The sequence below is a fragment of the Lagopus muta genome, chromosome 6, assembly GCF_023343835.1.
Source record: "Lagopus muta isolate bLagMut1 chromosome 6, bLagMut1 primary, whole genome shotgun sequence".
Lineage (NCBI taxonomy): Eukaryota > Metazoa > Chordata > Aves > Galliformes > Phasianidae > Lagopus > Lagopus muta.
This window is the reverse complement of record NC_064438.1, coordinates 805,642-824,100: the sequence shown is the minus strand read 5'-3', so window position 1 is coordinate 824,100 and position 18,459 is coordinate 805,642. Positions and strand designations below refer to the sequence as shown.

Below are 18,459 nucleotides of genomic sequence, written 5' to 3'. Positions count from 1 at the left end.
CTACAGGCTACATGCCATGGCACTCATTAAGTAGTGCCCTAATTACCTCAAATTTCCTGGTGTAGCAGTTGTTACTGTGACAGTGCATGGACTACTGTGCAGCTCCTGTAAAAACGTGTCACTGGCGTGCGTCAGGCATCTACACACACAGGGGTGATGGACTGAGAATGGCTCTTAGTTGGTTTTAGTTAAAGCCCCTCAGTGGCTGAGAAAAGAAAATGGGGCAGAAAATTATGTGTAAAGTCCTTAAGCTTTTTAAAAGATGTTTGCACTTCACTTTTGTGTCCTTTGTATCTATTTGCTTTGGATAGTGGAGCAGAGGGCAATACTGTAAGCTGATGAGATGCTGGTGGGTGGGTGAGTGGCCTTATGTCTCCTCACCTGGAACATCTGATGATGAAGACTGAGGAGAAGCATTGCCAAGTCAGGCTGGCAAAAATAATTTATCCATTTTGTGTGCAACCCAATGAAAGGTAGGGTGTGTTGTTCTAAACAAATGCAGTTGTGAGGGTTGAAGCAGTGTTAATGAAGTAAGAGCATGCACATTTGGCTGGAAATAGGAAGCATAAACTTTTTCACTTAGCAGCAAATGGAAGAGAGTCTTCAGAGATAGGCAGCAGGCGCAGTTCTTTCATATTAAGTCATAAGTAGCATACAGCTGTTAGTCTAACCTTCACAACTTTTAGTGTCTGTGCAGCAGATGCTAATGCACCTGAAAATAGAAAGTCTGAAGCTTGCGTGTTCTCCCTTGCTTTATATTTTGAGGCACTATATGTATAAAAATATGTATATAAATATGTAGTACAGGCCTCATTAGTGCTAATCCCTGACCCATTTTGTTTGCATCATGTGCAGCTGACTACCATTTATCTGCTGTCCCTCAGTGTCCATTTTGTATGTTTCTCTTGCTGGTGCAACTGGAATCACACTGCACGCTGTACTCACAGGCTTCCTGTATATGCATCTGTTATCTGTTTTTCCTTCCTTAAAGCAGGGCATGTGTAAATGTTGTTGAAGGGTGCCTTGCATTTGAAAGTCTTCCTGAAAATCTTGCAGGAGCTGCAGAAAGCAGTGAGCTTTGTAAGTCGTTGCCTGTACAGGCTGTACCTGGCGTATTTTCTGCTCGGATCTAGAGCAGAAAGGTTCCGGAGCACCTTTGTTTACAGTGACTAAATATTTGGAGAACAACGGCCTCAGACAGGTGATGTGAGATCTCCACGTAGAGGTATTTCTTGAGGTAGCTCACTTCAAAATTACTTTGGCAAACCACTGTTTGTTGCCTAACACTCTCCACGTTATGTTCCGCAGGTGCCACAAACGGATGCCAGAAATGAAAGGTTCCTTTGAAGTGCATTCAGGCTTTTGGTAGTAGGATTTGGAGGTGCTTCAGAGTAGGTTCATTTGCTGTGGCGATGAAGTGTAAGGGCATTTATGAGTTTAAGGCCAGCTTAAAGAAAGACTTGTGAAGAATCACAGAAGCACTAAAGTTGGAAAAGACCACTAAGATCATCTAGTCCAGCCATCAACCTGTCATCGCCATCCCCACTAAACCATGTCCGTAAGACAGAATTGCACTGCAGTGGATGAATTGCCTGTGTCTGTATCACCTGTAAGGAAGGGCTCCTTTGCACTCTAGTGTTCCACCAGCCGCTGGATCTTCTCATTGGCTTAGTGAACTCAACTGAAACTACAGTCAGATGGTAAGCCAACATATAGGTAGGTGCTCTGATCGCAAAGGGAGGGTTCAAAAATGGGAAGAAACTAAATGCTGAGGCATAGAAGTGCTAGAAAGAGAAACTTGCTCTAAATACTCTGAATTCCTGAAGGTCCTCGACTTGGTTAAAATAAAGAGTTTATTCCTGATCCTAACTGCATGTTTAATAACATCTGGTGACTTCACTGCGTCTAAAAAGGCAGAAACAAAATGTATTCTGCTCAAAACAGTGGAAAGGAAGGAAAACATGGGTATAGATGAGGGCTTCATCTTAGCTGTGGTGTCCAAGGCAAGCCTCTGTAACTACTGAGCCATCTCTTCCTGGGTTGTTATCTCCCTGGGCTTCCCTGAACAGGTTTTATTGTAGCAGGATGTGGGGACAGGAGAAAGATTAGCCCTGAAAAACAAATTTTAAAATAATTGCTTTAGAGCAGTTTTGAAAGACTTTTCCCTGTGTTCAACCATTAGATGGAAATGTCCTGCTGATGACTCCAGCATATTTTTAAATTGAATAATTAACGTGGTTAATGGGAATTCAGTAGAATTTTTGTTAGCAATTGCTGTATTTACTAATCTCCCAGAAGGTGGGATGATTCAGAATCTTTTAATGCCCAAAGCAGAGGATGATTAAAATCCTACACTCACAACTTGAAAAAGAATTGGATATGAATTCTGTAGAGTGAAAATGAGAAAGGGGGAAAGAGGGAAAAACAGAAGTTGTAAGCACTAGATATCTATGAAATTACACAACTGAGATGCACGCTTCTATGAAATGGCAAATTTTTGAAGATTTCCTTCTTGTGCCTCATTTTGCACGTGACCACGGCTGCCTTCTTCTGGAATCATCTTCTGTCTGTGCTTGGCTTTTAGCAGGGTTTTGCTGCTTGCTGCAGAGAGGGTGGGCTTGGCTGGTCTGTGGGCAGGGTGCTCCCCAGAGCCACAGCCACTGAGTGAGAAAAGATGCAGTGATCACACATTGACACAGAGGAGTCAGCCCCTGAAAATTAAGTATGTAGTAACTTATCAGGTGAGTTGTGCTGCAGTGAGGGCTTTTGTAAGGCTTTTTTTGGGGGGAGGGTTAGCTCGTGCCGTCAGTGATGCTTCTTTCCCTAGGAACATGTGATGAGCAAATGCATACCCAGAGCATTCTGCATATGGTAGTAGCAGGCTACAGGGCCGTGCTAATACACGGAGTCATAGGGCCTAGGTTGATCTTCGGTGTAATACTTTTTGTTGCAGATGCAATTCTGGATACAGACCACTACTTAGGTTCCATGTATCACTTACTATGTATTGCTTACAGTTGCTTGACAACAGGGGGCTGCTGTTTGCCTTTGAAATTAGTTCTTACAGTAATGAAACCACTAACCACTTTCTTTTCCAAGCTCAAGAGATATTAAAGTTCCCTTTTCCTCCTCTGGAGGGAACAAAGAAGCAAGCTGTATGTGACAAATACATGTCCTGTCATTTATTTCTCTACAGGAAGATGTGCTGAGGTGACTGAGTGTAGGATGAGAAACCAAAGAGAACAGGTGGTGACTTACTGATCTTATTTCCAGTGTCCCTAAAACAAGGCTAATAATTAACCTGTATAGTAAGTGCTCTTTTTACAGGGCTGTAGTGGACACTTGGGACTTCACCAGTGACTTCAGAGGACTAGCAGTCACGCTCACATTGATGCAAGTAGGACAGGGCTGGATTTCTCCACACTGACAAATTCTGTCTTCTTAAGTCATGGGTGTGTATTTGCAAAATTGCTTACAGGCTTAGAAAATGCTGTACAAAAGCAAACAGTGTTATTATTTGTCATTTTAGAGCCACCCTTTAGTTTGTGGTAGAGTATTTGTCATGAAATCGGGGATCTCTGGAGAAGTCATGTCTGTTCCCTTAGAAATTTGTGCAGTCCAAAATGCTGACTAATGGTTCCAAAGGAGTGTAACAGTGGCTGGGCATTGCCACCAGTATAATCTTAAATTGCTCTGACTCTTCTCAGGCAGTGATTTCTTCCAAGACTAAACACAGACCAGTTGTTGTTGATGTAGGGCAAAGTACTTTATTTCCAGTAAACAATTGTGGATTAGTTAAGTCAGTGGCTTTCATGAAATAATCCTAATTCAATAAAAGAATATTTATAGTTTGTTGTGTAGCAAAGCAATGTGTATGGGAACCAGTGTGGACAAATGTCCACACCACTGTATCATGGTAGTTTGTCAGCCCTTCTGAGTTTTCCTAGGACCAGAATAGCAGAAACATTGCAAGTCATTGATTTTGCACAGTGGCAGAACTCTGTGGAAAATTTATGCTGTATCTGTTGGGATCATGTCTGCCTCTAGCGAGTAGTATTGTTTTCTGTCCTGTGTCAGTATTCTTTTGGAGACAAATCTACAGCAAAGTAAAACAGAAATAGCAGGGAAGAACAGGGAGAGAAAAACGGACTGAAAATGCTGCTCTTATGAGAAGCAGACTGCAAATACATTCGTGGTAGAGAGACCATTGTGTACCCATTGCTCACAGCAACTAAGAAAGAACAATGATTTCTCCTGCTAGATATGCCTCAAGACAAGCATTGCCAGAAAGCAGATGGGCAGGAGGGCCAAGGAAAATCTTCTGTCTCATTTCAATCTTCTGCACGGTGTGGAAGGGGAAGGCTGCAGTGCCTTCTGCTGAAAGGTAGCAGGCAGGACTTGAGATTCTCTTCCAAGTTTCACAGCAGTTGGTGTTTTTTTTCTATATCTGGCTTTGAAAAATGCATGATAAGTTCAGTTTTCTTTTTAAGCTTGAGAAAAGAGAGCAAAGAAGTGAACTTAACAATACACAAGACTTGGAATTTAAACTAGCCCATTATTTATTATTGTGAGATTTTGTGGCTGGCTGGCTGTTTTACTTTCTGTATCGTGGCAGCTCTCACATACCTTCTCATACTGAGTATCTCTGCAGAGGAGCGTTTTCATAGAAGTGCTTTTTCCCCCCAAAACTCTGGGAGGTAATATATTATTTCACCACTGTGGTGCCATGCTTGGAAGCATAAATTGGCATCTGTGCATTAAGTACTTGACAAGTTATGGTTCCCCAAATTATTGCCCCCAAAAGATTACGCTGGAAATTCCCATGCAGTGATTATTCATGTGATCAAGAATTTTAAATGTAAATACATTTTTATGGGGCTAAAATGATACCAAATAACTTAAAATATTTTAGGAGATACATATGTAAGCATTTCTGGGTTCTTTCTTTGTTTTTTAACTCTAGGTTTCATTAATAAATCCTAATATCGCTGACTGAGCCTTCCCACGATCTGTATTTTTTGTTGTCCTTTGTGCCTTCTTGACTCTTCCTTCTTTGGAAAATCATGATCCTGGAGTAGTTGGTTTTGAGCTCAATTTCCAATTCCAGGAAAAGGCATGTATTTAGATCTGAGTACACCTCTCTATGCTTAAAAGAATAACTGTTGCTTAATAGCTAAAAGTTATTTTGACTGTTAGGTATGAAAGTGGAAGTAATAATGCTTTATCTGGTTTCAAAGGCGTTTGCAATGCGCTTAAGAGTATAGTTCATGTGCTGATAGAATTATTGGGAATACAGATCTGTGCTGTTAGACCAAAGTTCAGTTTGTTGTTGTAATTAGATATTTTTTTTATGGATGGGAATCTTTGCAATTTTAGCTAGCTATTAATATCTTGAGCATCTTGGGATTTAGGAAACATCTTAGTTTAGTATTCATTTAATCTGTTTTCATTTTCATAAGCCTTCATGGCATGTTACAGGATTGATTGAATGAATGACATTGAATTTATGATCTGTTGTCTGAGCTGGCTCTGCTACTCCAGCGGCTCACTACGTTAGCATGCAACATTTTTGAATTACATTTGCATTAAAAGATCATGTTATTCATTTGCATGTGCCAAACATGATGCTTAATTGCTTGTGAGAGAAGACTCCTGGTGTGCATCCCAAGTATGAACATGCAGAGGGAAAGGAAATTCTGCCTTGAGTTGTCTCATCTTCCAGCACTATTGTCAGGGGCAAGTAAGGCAGTGGGAAGTTCCTCTTCTCTTGTCCTACAATTGCAAAAAAAATATGCAGGTTATCCTTAAAACTTCTGTGGGGACTTGGATATGAATCACCGTTTCCCTGCATTTTGTTAAAACTGCCCCTGGCTTCAGAAGGGAAGGTGAGGAGACATTACTTTTGGGGCAGCCCTCATAGCTCTGCCTTTTCACTTTGCCTTTTATTGGCTGCTAAGTTTTGACTTTTGTACACATTAGCTTGTGCCACTAGAAAATGTCAGTAACAGTGAGAAGCATATGAGATGAGAAATAGCTTATTTGTACCTGGGCAACTTCTATTGCCAGGATTATCCAAAATGACCAAGTGCAGATGATGATCCACCTATAGAGGCTCTGTTTGCCATTTCTAAATACTAAAATTTGAGCTTCTAGTATCTGTTTTCAATGTTTCATGTTGTTCAGTTTCCCTAGCCTGTTTTATATGTTTATGTAGGTTTTATACAAAAAAAACCTATTTTAAGAGCTGCTTAAGAACTGTATCTTCCATCTGGCTTGAAGTGCATTTCTGGAAGGGAGGGCAGAGAAACAGAGTACTGTCTGAGGTAAATTTGATAGTAGAAGATGGGATAAAACAAGAGCACTTAGACTAATTTAATTAATGCCATGGTGAATTTAAGAATATGGTGTCCCCTGCAAGCATAAATGTAGATCAGTAGCTGAATTAGGGAAGCAGTATTAGACTGCACCTGTTGGGTATCAAACTGAATTCAGACCTTGTTTCAGGCGTGCAGTTGGGACTGGCAGTTGCTGAAGGGATTAAATTATTTAAAGCCTTCAGCTGGCTAGTGTAGGCTAGCAGTAGCTTATAAAACACTTAATCTATTTTTTTAATCTGTTCATATGTTTGCTTTACTTAGACAGTAAAACTATACATGACACACACCTGCCACATTCTGAAGCTTCTTTGTCAGATAGCTTAAATGTATCAATTAGAGCGGCCTTTAAACTGGAACATTTGGGTTTCTTTGACAATATGCTTTTTGTCAGCCCATGAGTTTGCTTTGATGAACTCAAAACTAAACATGAGGTATGCAGACAGAAGGTTCTTTTTCTTTTTTTTCCCCCGCAGTTTTCTTTGGAGGCAGTTCCCTTCCAAAAGGCAAAAACCACTGTCCAAGTAACTAATTTTCACAGTTACCATTTGATTTGTGATTTCAGAAGAAGAAATTAATGCCAAAGAGTTTGGAATTCTGGAACTATTTTTGCAATGCATTTAAACCAGTTCAAAAATAGGTGATGCTGTTTAGCTTGTTACGTGATATGCCACTTGTTTCTAGAAAGCTTAGAGTAAGTAATGAGTAGTTACATTATGGATTGGACTGAAAAGCAATCTGGATAGCTGTGCTACACAGGATTAACCAGGTAAATCCTCTTAGGTTTGATTAGCCATTGCTTAGATCTACACTTGAGTTTGTCACTGGTTGCTGCTAATAATGACTTCTTTCTGTTCGAGTTGATTGTTCTGGTTTCTGTTCTTTTACCTTTTTTGCCGAAACGAAGAACCATTGAATGAATTTTATGGCCTTCCAGATAATAAGCACAATAACACCTGACATCAGTTCAAGGAAAGTCTTATTTTTAATAATAAAATTTGCTTGTGGTTAATTTGTTTTGTTCAGCAGATGATGAATTACATCATCTTATTTGGCCTTCGATGGTAAATTACAGAGCAAGTAGGCATATGTATCTGCTAACAGGGGTGAGTAAATGCTTATTCATGGAGATCAGATGATTCCTGCAGCATGCTTTTCATAGAAAGCGTATGTTGTTGATATTTCTGTCCATGCTTTAATTGTCCTTCTTTCTCATTACGCTCTGAAACTGGGATTTTTATTTCCATAAAATGAGCTTTTTAATATCACTACAAAATAACTGAAGTTTTACATTTTTTTTTTTTTAACTGTAGAATATGGTACTCCTTAGGAGTAGGAAAGGAGAGGAATCAGAAGACAAGTAGAAAGTTCAAAGGCTCCCCCACCTCAAGGCACAGAAACTACTGGGCATTCTAGGTGAGCAGCTAGATGGTGCAGCAAGATGATAATAACAGAAATAAAGATTCCAGAAGGGATGGAAGGAGTTGGGCTTTTCAGTGGGTAGTGGTTAGTTTCATCAGTGCTGGGATTTCATACAGGTGTGCAGTGTTTTAGATGTTGCAAGGCAGGGCTTTGTGTTTAATAAGATCTGTGCAGCATGAAGTCTGGAAGACCACTGTCTGACAGTTTTACCACTGCTTTTGCAGTGCAATTGGTTATTTGTAACTAACTGCAAGTATTTCTTCTATAGTATCATTTGTTCTGTAAGAAGGCATTAAATCTGCAATTCTCTTTCACCTTGAATGACCTGGGAAACTTGTCTTCATTTGTGATTCATCTAACATGAGCTATAAGAATGAATAGGGCTAGTTGCTGTGTTCTGAGGCCAAAGCAAAGTAAAACTTAATTATAATAGAAATTTAATTCTGAGAATATGAAGCGCTGTGATAGGGAATTGATTGAGTATTATGGTGTTTGTGAAACCTGCAGGAAAAGACAAGCCAGAACCCTAGGTCTAACAGAAAAGCAGGGAATGAAGGTGAGGAAATGCTACCCTTACAGCCTTATTATTCCTAAAACTGAAGCAGGAGCTCATTTGGCTACTGTGAAGGATGAGAGCTACTCTAATTTGCTCCCTCCTGACAAACCCATCAGTGAGCACTGAGCAGCAGTGTGCTTGGAGCACAGCCTTTGCCCCACACGCCTCTGTGGGAGGCAGTGATGGCAGCGGCATGGAGAAACCCAGATCACACAGTAAATCAGAATTATGGTACAGGGAGAGAAAGAAAAGGGGCTTAACCTTTGAGCGTGCAGGACAGAGTGCTCTGAGTGCTGAATATCAGTCACACAGCCCAGGAGAATAACCTGTTTTTAATACAGGATAAAAAATGATTAAACGTGATTACTTTTAACAGTCCTAGATTTCTAAAGTGCTGGCTGCACTGAGGGGCTGTGAAGTGTAATGCCTTTTGTTCAGTGAAAATCAAAATTTTGCTAATACCTAAGGTTTTGTACTGCCAGACTGCTACAGGGCTCTGTTATTTCCCTGAATTGTGAAGTGAATTTACAGTAAAGCTTACTAATGGGAAAAAATCGCATGACTTTCCATCATTCCTCTTTGATTCCTTGGCTGTTTTTCAGTCCAGCCCTACTGCCGGACTGTCAGTGACATAAAGCAACAATGACTGTGGACACAGGGAGTGTGGTCTGACCCTTCCTCAAAATGACATTGTGAGAGGAAATTCTGCTCGTGATGGAAAAACCTGTCGCTGTGCATCTCTGTTGCTATGAGAAGATGGTTTGAAAATCATTCAAAAGACCACGGCTTTGGCAAAATACCATCAGCTTGTTGCTAGGAAGAACAAGATAATCTAGGTGATGGCTGGTGCAGCTCCCCAGGTCTGCTGTTCCTGGTGGGTGTCACTCCCATCCTGCTAAGAAGCATCTGATGGAACTGGGCTACATGGTGAATGCACGGTTGGCAGCGCGCGTGTCTTTGTTAAGCTACTGCTTGGTCAGAACCTGGTGCTGAGCATTTTCAGTTAGCTGCTGGAGCAGCTGGCCGAGTGAGATACTCATCTTCTGGAGATTCAGTGATAGAGAAAAGCCCATCAATGGAAGGGGAAGCAGCATGGTTTTGTTCACATGAACATGATTTGCAGTACCTGCACGGGTCTGGGGATGGGGTTGTCTGAAGGGTTCCCATACAGAATAAAATATTAGCAGAGTTTTTATTTTGATTAAAACCTAAATTAGGTGCAGCATGTTTTGCAGCACTTACCATTCTTTTCTGGGGAATACTGATTAAACCTGGTTTTCCATTAAGAAAGACCAATTCAACTAAATTGGAAGGATTCATGAAAGTACAGTGACTTTTTATAGACATTTACAATAAATAATGTCAGTGTGTTGCAATATAATCAAACAGTGGCATGTAAATCACTTTCTTCCCAATGTACTTCTGTTTCATCGCTGCTGGGGGCTGTGTAGGTATGTCTTGAAGGATTTTTTCTTGGCTGTTTAAGGCAAGCCTATCTGGGGATGAGCTAGCTCATTTCTGGGTACAGTTAGCGCCAGCTATGCAAGGCAAGTAGGCAGAGGATTAGAGAGAACAAATTATTTTAAGGTTTCTGGGAAAAAGTAGTAAGCTTCTCATTGTTATTTGTGAAATTAAGGATTTGGAAGCTTTCTGTAGACTTGAAGTTAACTAGTTTGCAAGCAACGCTGGGCATATTCCATGTCACAGCTTACTTTTAGTTGTAAAAATATATGGTTTCTGCACTAGATAAAACAATCCTCTGATAATATTCACTTTGGAATGGGGTGAAAAACAGATTTCACTTTCTCATGTTAAATTAGTTTCAAAATTAAGGTTTGAATTAGAAGGTTAGAAAGAGGTCTCAAAAAATAAATTACTTTTGAAGCCCCACAACTTTGTTGGTTGTGTAATAAATGTCAAGCTGTAAAAATTAAAACCTGGGAAGAAACTAAATGAAGAGTAATACACAGAAAGGAGCTTCGCCAAAGATGTTTTCATGAGTAAGCTCAGTTCTACAGCCACTTAGTGAGGATGATGATAGGTACAAAAGTCAATGTAAAGTAATTGTAAATAACATAGATGCAATCGCTGCTGGACATGATAGCATAGAGTCTGCTAGTCCAGAAGGCGTTCTGAAGGCTGCTGCTGAAACAGGCTGGTACTGAAATGAAAGGGGAACAGGATAAGTGATCAGGTTGCTGCAATCCTGATACTCCGTCCTCATTATCAGAAATACAACCAAGAGCTGGATTTTTGGTGGCTTTTAGTTTTGTTTCTTAGGTATGCAAACCAAATCAGTTAAAGGACAGGAGTTAACCAGCTTATTTTAAGCACCACTTAGTGCAAAGGCTACAGACAGTGATTAAATTAGTTTTAAGTGCCTGATGCTAACACACACCATTGAAGAACCAGGTAACTATTGTATTTTTAATTAACATGATATTTTGGAATTGAAACATGAGAAAATTAAAGAAGTAATTATTGAACTCAACTAGTGCTTTCCCGTATCATCTGCTGAGTGGAATGCTATTCTGGCTTAAAAGCCTCATATCAGCAACTAGAGCAATCTTTCACACATGTAATTGATACAACTGTTTAATAAAATATGAATGGAGAGCGACTCATGCCCTGCTGTGAAAGAGTAGTTAGTTTCTAGTGTAACAGATAAATTTGCATCTGTTGAAGGAATGCATTTAAAGAATGTTTGATGGCTGATGGTTGCATAGGTTAAAACCAGAACGCTTATGCTGCTTTTAAATTCCCCAGTACGTAGCTGCCATGGTGCCAGACCACAGAAAACCAATGTCCATGTTTTTGTGGCAGCCCTCTGCTGTTCAGGGAAGGGCTCCTAAGGCAGGTGGGCAGCTGGTGTGCTGGTAGGCTCTGCCTGTAGTGCTGGCCAACGTTGGCTCCCTTTTCCTCATGTACCCTTTTCCTATCTGTACCCATCTGTTGTCTCTCATTTAATACTTCGATAGCAAGCTCGCTAGCATTTTCCAAGAAACTCTTCTTGTTTTGTATATTAGGAGACTTCTGACCCTGAAATTCTGGTCTGTAACTTGGGTTGCTCTACTGGCACTATTGTTTCTACACCTATTAAAATTAATGCTGATATCCCATGCATTTATAGTGACTCATTAATTAGTAATTTAATTTATGCATGGTGATGTTGATTGATGTTTTACGTAGTAGTTATACGCAAAGCATGAGGAGATGCTTCAATGAAAATGGAACTTTCCTGCTCTTAATAGCTGAGAACGTAACAAACTGGATAAAATGTGTGCAGATTTTCTTCAACAACCAGTAACTATCTGGAGCCTTTCTCATCCTGGAAATAATTCTACTGACCACAATGGGTTTGTATCAGGAGCTTGCTTGGCCAGCAGTGCTTGTGTTGTCTACAGCTGTCCATTAGCTTCAGCGGGGTGTTGCAGTTTCAGCCCCTGATGCTGCTGGTCCCCCAGTCCTTTCCTGAGGATGTTGTGATTATGGCCAGTGGTGCTGTGGGTGGTGACAGCCATGTTCTATGACAGACGATCCAGAAGGCAAAATGAGGTGTAAGGGGAGATGCGAGGCGTGCAGAGGAAAGTGAAAGGCAGCTGCTAGCAGGATTTGCTCCCTTTGGCGTGTTGCTGCAGGTAGGGTTCATTGCTGTGTGTGATCCCTGCAGCACTGCCATGCTGACTGCTGAAGCTGGGTGCCCAGGGCTGCCCAGACGCCTGCACCCTCTGCTTCCATGGCTGGCACTGTGCTTCGTGCCACCTCGGCCTCCTTCCCTTCCCTGTCATTTCTCTTCACGTGACGCAGATTGGTGTGCGTAAAGCCGGACAAAAACAGAGCTTAAAATATGTTCAAGAAATTCATGTATGAAAAACAAAAACAACTCCATTCAAACACCTATCCCTGCTGAGCAAGTAGTGCTCTCATTGCTCTTTTTAGGCATCTAGGCATTTCAGTCTGAGCCCTAAAACTTGCCTGTTTAGCTATCACCTTGAGCTGCTTCTAGCTATTTGGTGAAACACAAGTGATAGGTGACAGGCTTCCTCACACGATGTCCTGTCAGCACTTTCTGACTGATTGTTCAGATGACAAACGCCTGTGCTTCATGCACCATGAGCATTTACTGCAGTAGTGCTTAACGTTTACAAAGCTGAAATGAGAAAGTTTGACTGGTTCAAACTGTATTTTTTTCTATTTTACGCATTACTTTGTAAACTGCATGTAGAAAAATAAGTGTATAGAAGTGTTTTTTGTTATTGAACCAGGAAAATGTAAATTAATTTATGCATTGAATAATAATTGCCCAGAATAGCTGTGCATTTTCTTTTTAAATATGGCACAATATATGCAAATGAAAGTTCTTCAATCCCTGACAGATGTAACAGGTGGCAGCACATTACCTTATTCTAGAGAGACACAGCTTCTATAAGAAAACAACTTATCTGAAAATGATCTTGAAGTTCAGCAAGCATTAGAAGTGCGTAAACTGCAGTCCCAAGCCACAAGTGTAATGTTGGCAAAACCCAACGTGTTCACGACAGTTCCAGTTTTCTGCTTTGCTTGAGAGCTTTGGTCTCTGTCAAATAACATCTAATCTGATGATGCGGGCTTTTACTTGTTGCAAAAGCCTGAGGATAACGTAACATCTGTGTGTGTATTTTTGGTGGATTCTCATCATGATGTAGCAAAGCTCAGTCATCTCGGTGCAGTGGTCTCTGCAGTCTCTGCTCCTTCATTTTCTCACCTGTTGCATCTCATCGCCATTCACTGTGGTGTGGGACACGACACGATGTCTATAACCATGGCTTTATGTACAGGTATGGATTTGCCATTTTCCTGTCCACTTCTGCTCCCTCATCTTCTGTTAATCATCAGCACATCTGTATGCAGGGTGGTAGTCTTTGTTCCAGTAACACAGTGCCAATTATATCAGAATGTCATAAAGCCAGAAAAATAAACTGACTTCCTGACTGCCTTCACCCCAAATGTAACTAAAATGCAATGTGGATACAGAAGATAACAAAAAATAAGTGCAGATTGGTTTTGTAATACTTGAAAAAAAAAATTAATTGGAATACTTGTATATGTAAATAAACAAATTCATATGAAAACACATTCTTTGAACAAGGAAATGCTTTTTCCTTATAATGGTTTGATCTTATTTCATAACTCTTGTAATTAGAACGTGTCTTTTCTGTTGTTCATTCCAGACCGGAGTCTCTTACATGGTAATTTAAATATTTGACGAATGTCAGTTAAAAATATTCTTCTAATGACATCTCGAGGGGGGAAATATGGAAGACTTTAAGATATAGCTGCTTTTAAAAGCAGAAAAACACACGGGTGAGACTCTTGTGGGAGGCTGCAGAGCTGGGAGCCCTCTGTGTGTTGGTAGGGCTGCCTCTCAGGGAAGCTGTGAGCCGCAGGCAGGTGAGTAACAGCGCCTTGCAGGCACGTGCTTCCACGGTGAGGTGCTGGGGTTGCCCTCCAGGCAGCTCTGCAACAAGCATGGCTGCAGTTCAGCGCTGCCACGGCCCAGCTGCGCTTCATAGGATCATAAGGGTTGGAAGCTGTGAAGATATCCAGTCCAAGTTTGCTCCTGTAGCAGCTTGGTTACACAGGAGGGAGGTCTCAGGGGAGGCAGGAGTCTCTTTGCCACAGCATACAGACCCCTGCTTGGAGCCGGTGGATCTGACATTTCCTTCAAAATGCTTTGGAATACGCGCTAAGAGTGCATCCCCTGTGATCCTATCCAGGTTTTACTGAAGTCATTAGGCTACTAATTAGCATCTACTCATTGAGTAACAGAAGATTGTTTAAATTCAGTAGTTTGTCCGCCCGCTTCTGTTTAATGATGTTTGTTGGTAGGAATGATGCATTCTGGAAAGTGAGGTCAGCCAGAACATTTGTGGTGTTCATCTGTCTGCAACCCTTGGTCTTGCAATGTATCAGCAGCTAAAAAAAGAAGCCATTGCTCAACTGTAAGAATGAACTGGTTGGTAATATTAGTGGGTGGCACCCTGTGAGTATTCACAGGGGTAGTGTAGAAATGATGCTCATTTTTAAAATATCAGTAAAAAGTACAATATTTTCTATTAAAAGATTTACAGGCTGACACGGCATCACAGGAAGTTGAGTTTGAAATAAGCTTTTTTTTTTTTTTAATTTTAGCAAGTTATTTTATATATATATATATTTATATATCTGTCATAGAAGACAGTGTTTGAGTGTGTTTAAGTAAAAATACGTTTGTCCAATATTTTGTTATTGCTTATTTGGTAACCAGTTGTTGCAACTTGAGTGCTGGGTTAAATTTAGGTGATAAAGTCAGCAATGTTAAAGCTGCATTTTCTGTTGCTTTTAATCCATCAATGTGATTCTAACTCTTACAGTTATTTCTCACTGGCTGCTTTAGAATTGTATCTTCAAATTCCCCCAGTTTTGTTGTGTAGTATTCAGGTATTAGAAAATATCCAATTTGTCCTCACCAGGTACCTGAAAAATGGAAGCATTGCATTTTGGTACCTATTTAACTTTTGTTAACCTTACTGATTGAGAAATATGCCACGATGCATCATCTCTTACATGACCCACTAAAGACACTTAAGCTGCCTTTTTGCTGCTTGATATGTACATGTCACTTTTACAGTGTAGTTTCACAGTTTTCCCCTGATGATGTGAAAGATGAGGGACGGACTAGAGCTTTACTTTGGATGAAGCGTGCATTTCTGAAGAGGTCTCTGTGTGAATCCTAATTGCCGTGTTTTGATTGCATTGCAGAGCAGCTTTGGAATGAGTAAATGTTATCCTTTCTGAGTTAAAGTAAGCCAGAAGCTGTGCTCCGACTGTCAATGGCATCAGTACACATTTAGTGTGGCTTGCAGATCCTCAGCACTCAACCTGCTCACTTGCTTCCACTGGGTTGCATCACAGGGAGCATCAGAGGCTTCCTGTGGCTTAATTTCAGTGACTCACACAATCACAGAATGGCTTGGGTTGGAAGGGACCTCAAAGATCATCTAGTTCCAACCTCCCTGCCGGCTCCTTGTCATGGTCAACATGCTACAGCTTGGGTGACCGCTCCTGCAGTGCTCATAGCAGCACATTTCCAACCATCACGCTTCTGAGTTCTTTGGATTTCATCATTTCTACCTGGAAAACCAAACTGAGGTCTGTGCAGCTCTAAGCGCTGCACTGAGAAAAGCTCTGCCTTCCTCTTTGTGTCAGCTCTGACACTTGCTGAACTTCCTAAGCTCGTTTGACTCACTGAAGAAAGCTGCCTACCTTTTTGCAGGGTGTGCTTCATTTGCTAAGTGAGATTCAGTGCTGGAGGGGGATCATCAAGAGAATCTATCTGGATGCATGGAGAGGAGATCACTGGTTCGTGGCATCGCCCTCCTATGTTAGCAGCTGGGGAGGTCCCAAAGGATGGAAGCACAGCCCCCGAGGCCTGCCTTCTCTAGGCCTGGCTTCTGTGTATTGCTTCCCTCAGCGGCTCAGATGGAGCTGCCCTGTCCAGGACTCTGATGCTCAGGTTTGTTCAAGTGTTCAGAGCCTGGCAGGTATAAACAACTCATGAGCCAATATAAACAATTCGCAGTGGACATAAGAAGTATTTGGCAATGTAGCTTATAGCAGCTCAATGAGTAAAACAAATTGTTCCAGCCAAAGCATTTTTTGTCTCTGCCTACATTTGGGATTTTGATAACCAAAATAGCACAGTGTCACTGGTAAATGTGCTGCCAAGGGCTTCGGGCCTGGGTTTGTCCTCACAGCTTCTTTTGCTGCATGATATTTTGACATCCATTAGAAATATCTTCTTCCATGGCTGCTGTTTCTTTCCGTTCAGGGCACAAAGACCTCACTGCTCTTCCCCTGAGCAGCATCACGGAAAGGAGGCAGAACAAAGAGCCCATGGAGGTGTGTGTTTCAGTGCTGAACTCTATCAATGAATGTAAATGACAGGGGCCTCCTTGTGCCAGGTTAGCCAAGTGCCTGAAACAGAACACCCTTGCTTACAGGTGTCACAGCATTAACCCCTCGAGTGCCCACCAGTACAGCCTGGAGAAACAGGGCAAGGGTGTGCTTACTGTTTATCAGATGACAAAAATAAGGGAAATGCTTGAAATACTTCCTAAAAAGCCAGTTGTCAAAGTATGCCAAGACAAATTAGTAGCCAAGGAGGGGTATATTTACATTTCTTATTTCAGTAGACCATAAGCTTTCATTGTTGTGGATGAAATACATGTAGGGATAGAATTGGTGGATACCGAGTGCTTTCCTTCCTTCAGTTGTTTTAGAGCTTGTGTACTTAACTAATCATGGATGGTTCTCAAAACGTAGGCACATAGATGGCATGTGAATGAAATGCATATGCAAACAATCGTGCAGGAAGCTGATTGTTTGAGGAGCGCTGTGAAGACAAGCGTTATTAAAATGTGTAATATTAGAAAAAGATGCAACGAGCAGCTCTTAAGAGCTATAATTTGCTGGCATCGTCTCCCACCTGTTTTTTCCCCACCCCTAAATTAAGAGTGAGGAAGACACGGGCGCACGTGGCTGTGCAAGGGCGGCAGTTGCCGGCCGCTCCGAGCAGGAGGTGGGAAGCGCCCGGCTGGGGCTCCGCTCACGAGCAGCGCTTTTTCCTTCGTCCCACATCAGCTGAGGGCTGTTTAGGGTGAAGGACGCCGTTTGCGGGAGTGGGCCGGACCCGCAGCCACTGCCACTTCAGCGATGCGCGGCGTTAGGGGCGCGTACCGCGCTGCTTCGGCACGAGCCGAGCCAGGAGCGCCGAACTTCAGCGCGGGGCTCAGGGCAGCCGCGCCGTCTGACGGCAGCCGCTAGCGCGTGGGGATCGCTCCTCGATGGCACGCCGCGCCTAGAACGAAGGTCGGTACGCCCGGATAGCCCGGGGCCGAGCGGGGCACCGCCTTCGTCCTCGCACGAATTTGGGGTTTGTAGTCGCCCTCGCCTTGTCACCTTCTAATCTGCGGGTCTGGAGGGTGGCTGTTCCCTGACACCGGAGCGTCTGGGAGCGCCGCGGTGCCGGGAGCTAGCGGGACCGGGTGGGAGGGACGGGACGGGACCGCACGGCACGGCACAGCCGCGGGGCTCCGCCGAGCCGCTCGTCCCGCGGGCGGTTCCGCGCAGGCAGGGCGGCTCCGCCGCGCCAGGGCCGGGCGGGGGCGCTGCGGACGCGGCGGAGGCGCGGGCCCGGCGGCGGGAGGGGCGCCACGGGCTGGGCGCGGGGCCGCGGCGGAGCGGGGCCGGAGCCCGGCGCGTCCCGTGCCGTGGGTCCCCTCGGCGGGGCGTCGTCCGCCGCCGCGGGGCGACGGGCCGCGGTGGGCGCCGCTAGGCCGCCGCGAGCGGGGCGGAGGCGCGGGGAGGCGGAGGCGGAGGAGGCGGCGGCCGGGGGCGGGCTGGGTCCCTCCCCGGGAAGATGAGGCGGAGGCCCGGGCTGCCGAGCGGGCCGAGCCGGGGCTCTTCCCTCCTAGCCGCCAGGACAAGATGGCAGCGGCCGGGGCGGCGGCTGGGGCGGCGGGGCTGAGCGGCTGAGCGCGGCGCTTCCCCGCGGCGCTCCCGGACGCGCCCGGCGCGGCGGCTCCGGCTCGGACGCCAGCGCGGCCCGATCTATGAAGGTGAGCGTGGGGGGAGCGGGGCGGGGGGAAGGGCGCTGCCTCTTCCCGCGGGGGGCAGCGGGGCGAGGCCCGGCACCGCCGCCCGCGCGCTGACGAGCGCTGACCGCCGCCCTCTCGGAGCCCGGCGTTCGGCCCGGGCGGCTCCGCTTTCCGCCGCCCTCACCCCGAAGTTTCTTCTTTCCCGGCTCCTCGGCGGTGGGAGGCGGCTCCCCGCGCCCGCCGTGCCCATTTACCGGCCTGTGCGCCGCGTCGTTGGCCGCTGGTTGCCGTAAACAAGCGCGGGGCCGCCCCTCCCGCGGGCTGCCGGGCGGGCCGGGCTGCGGCTGGAAGCGGGGAGCCGTGCTGCGGGGCCGGTCCGCACGCTGGAAATCGTAGCACAGCGTGTTTAGCACCGTTGGAAATTATGCGATTTGGAGCTTTTTTTATTATTATTTATTATTTATTTATTTTTTTGTCTTTTAATGCGAAC

General features: G+C 44.0%; 1 protein-coding gene across 3 annotated transcripts in view; it reads left to right on the top strand.

Annotated features, from left to right (window-relative positions):
* The window catches only part of HIPK3 (homeodomain interacting protein kinase 3), a 94,285-nt gene that overhangs the window by 12,285 nt on the left and 63,541 nt on the right, over positions 1-18,459 (top strand). The window contains exon 1 of one of the 3 annotated variants that reach the window (XM_048949658.1): positions 17,139-17,241. The exons of 1 other annotated variant lie outside the window; for it this stretch is intronic. The gene's annotated coding sequence lies outside the window, so the exon portion shown is untranslated. Of the gene's footprint in view, positions 1-17,138; positions 17,242-17,867; positions 17,991-18,459 lie in introns of those variants that run through there. One more of the 3 variants, XM_048949656.1, reaches the window with a different exon arrangement.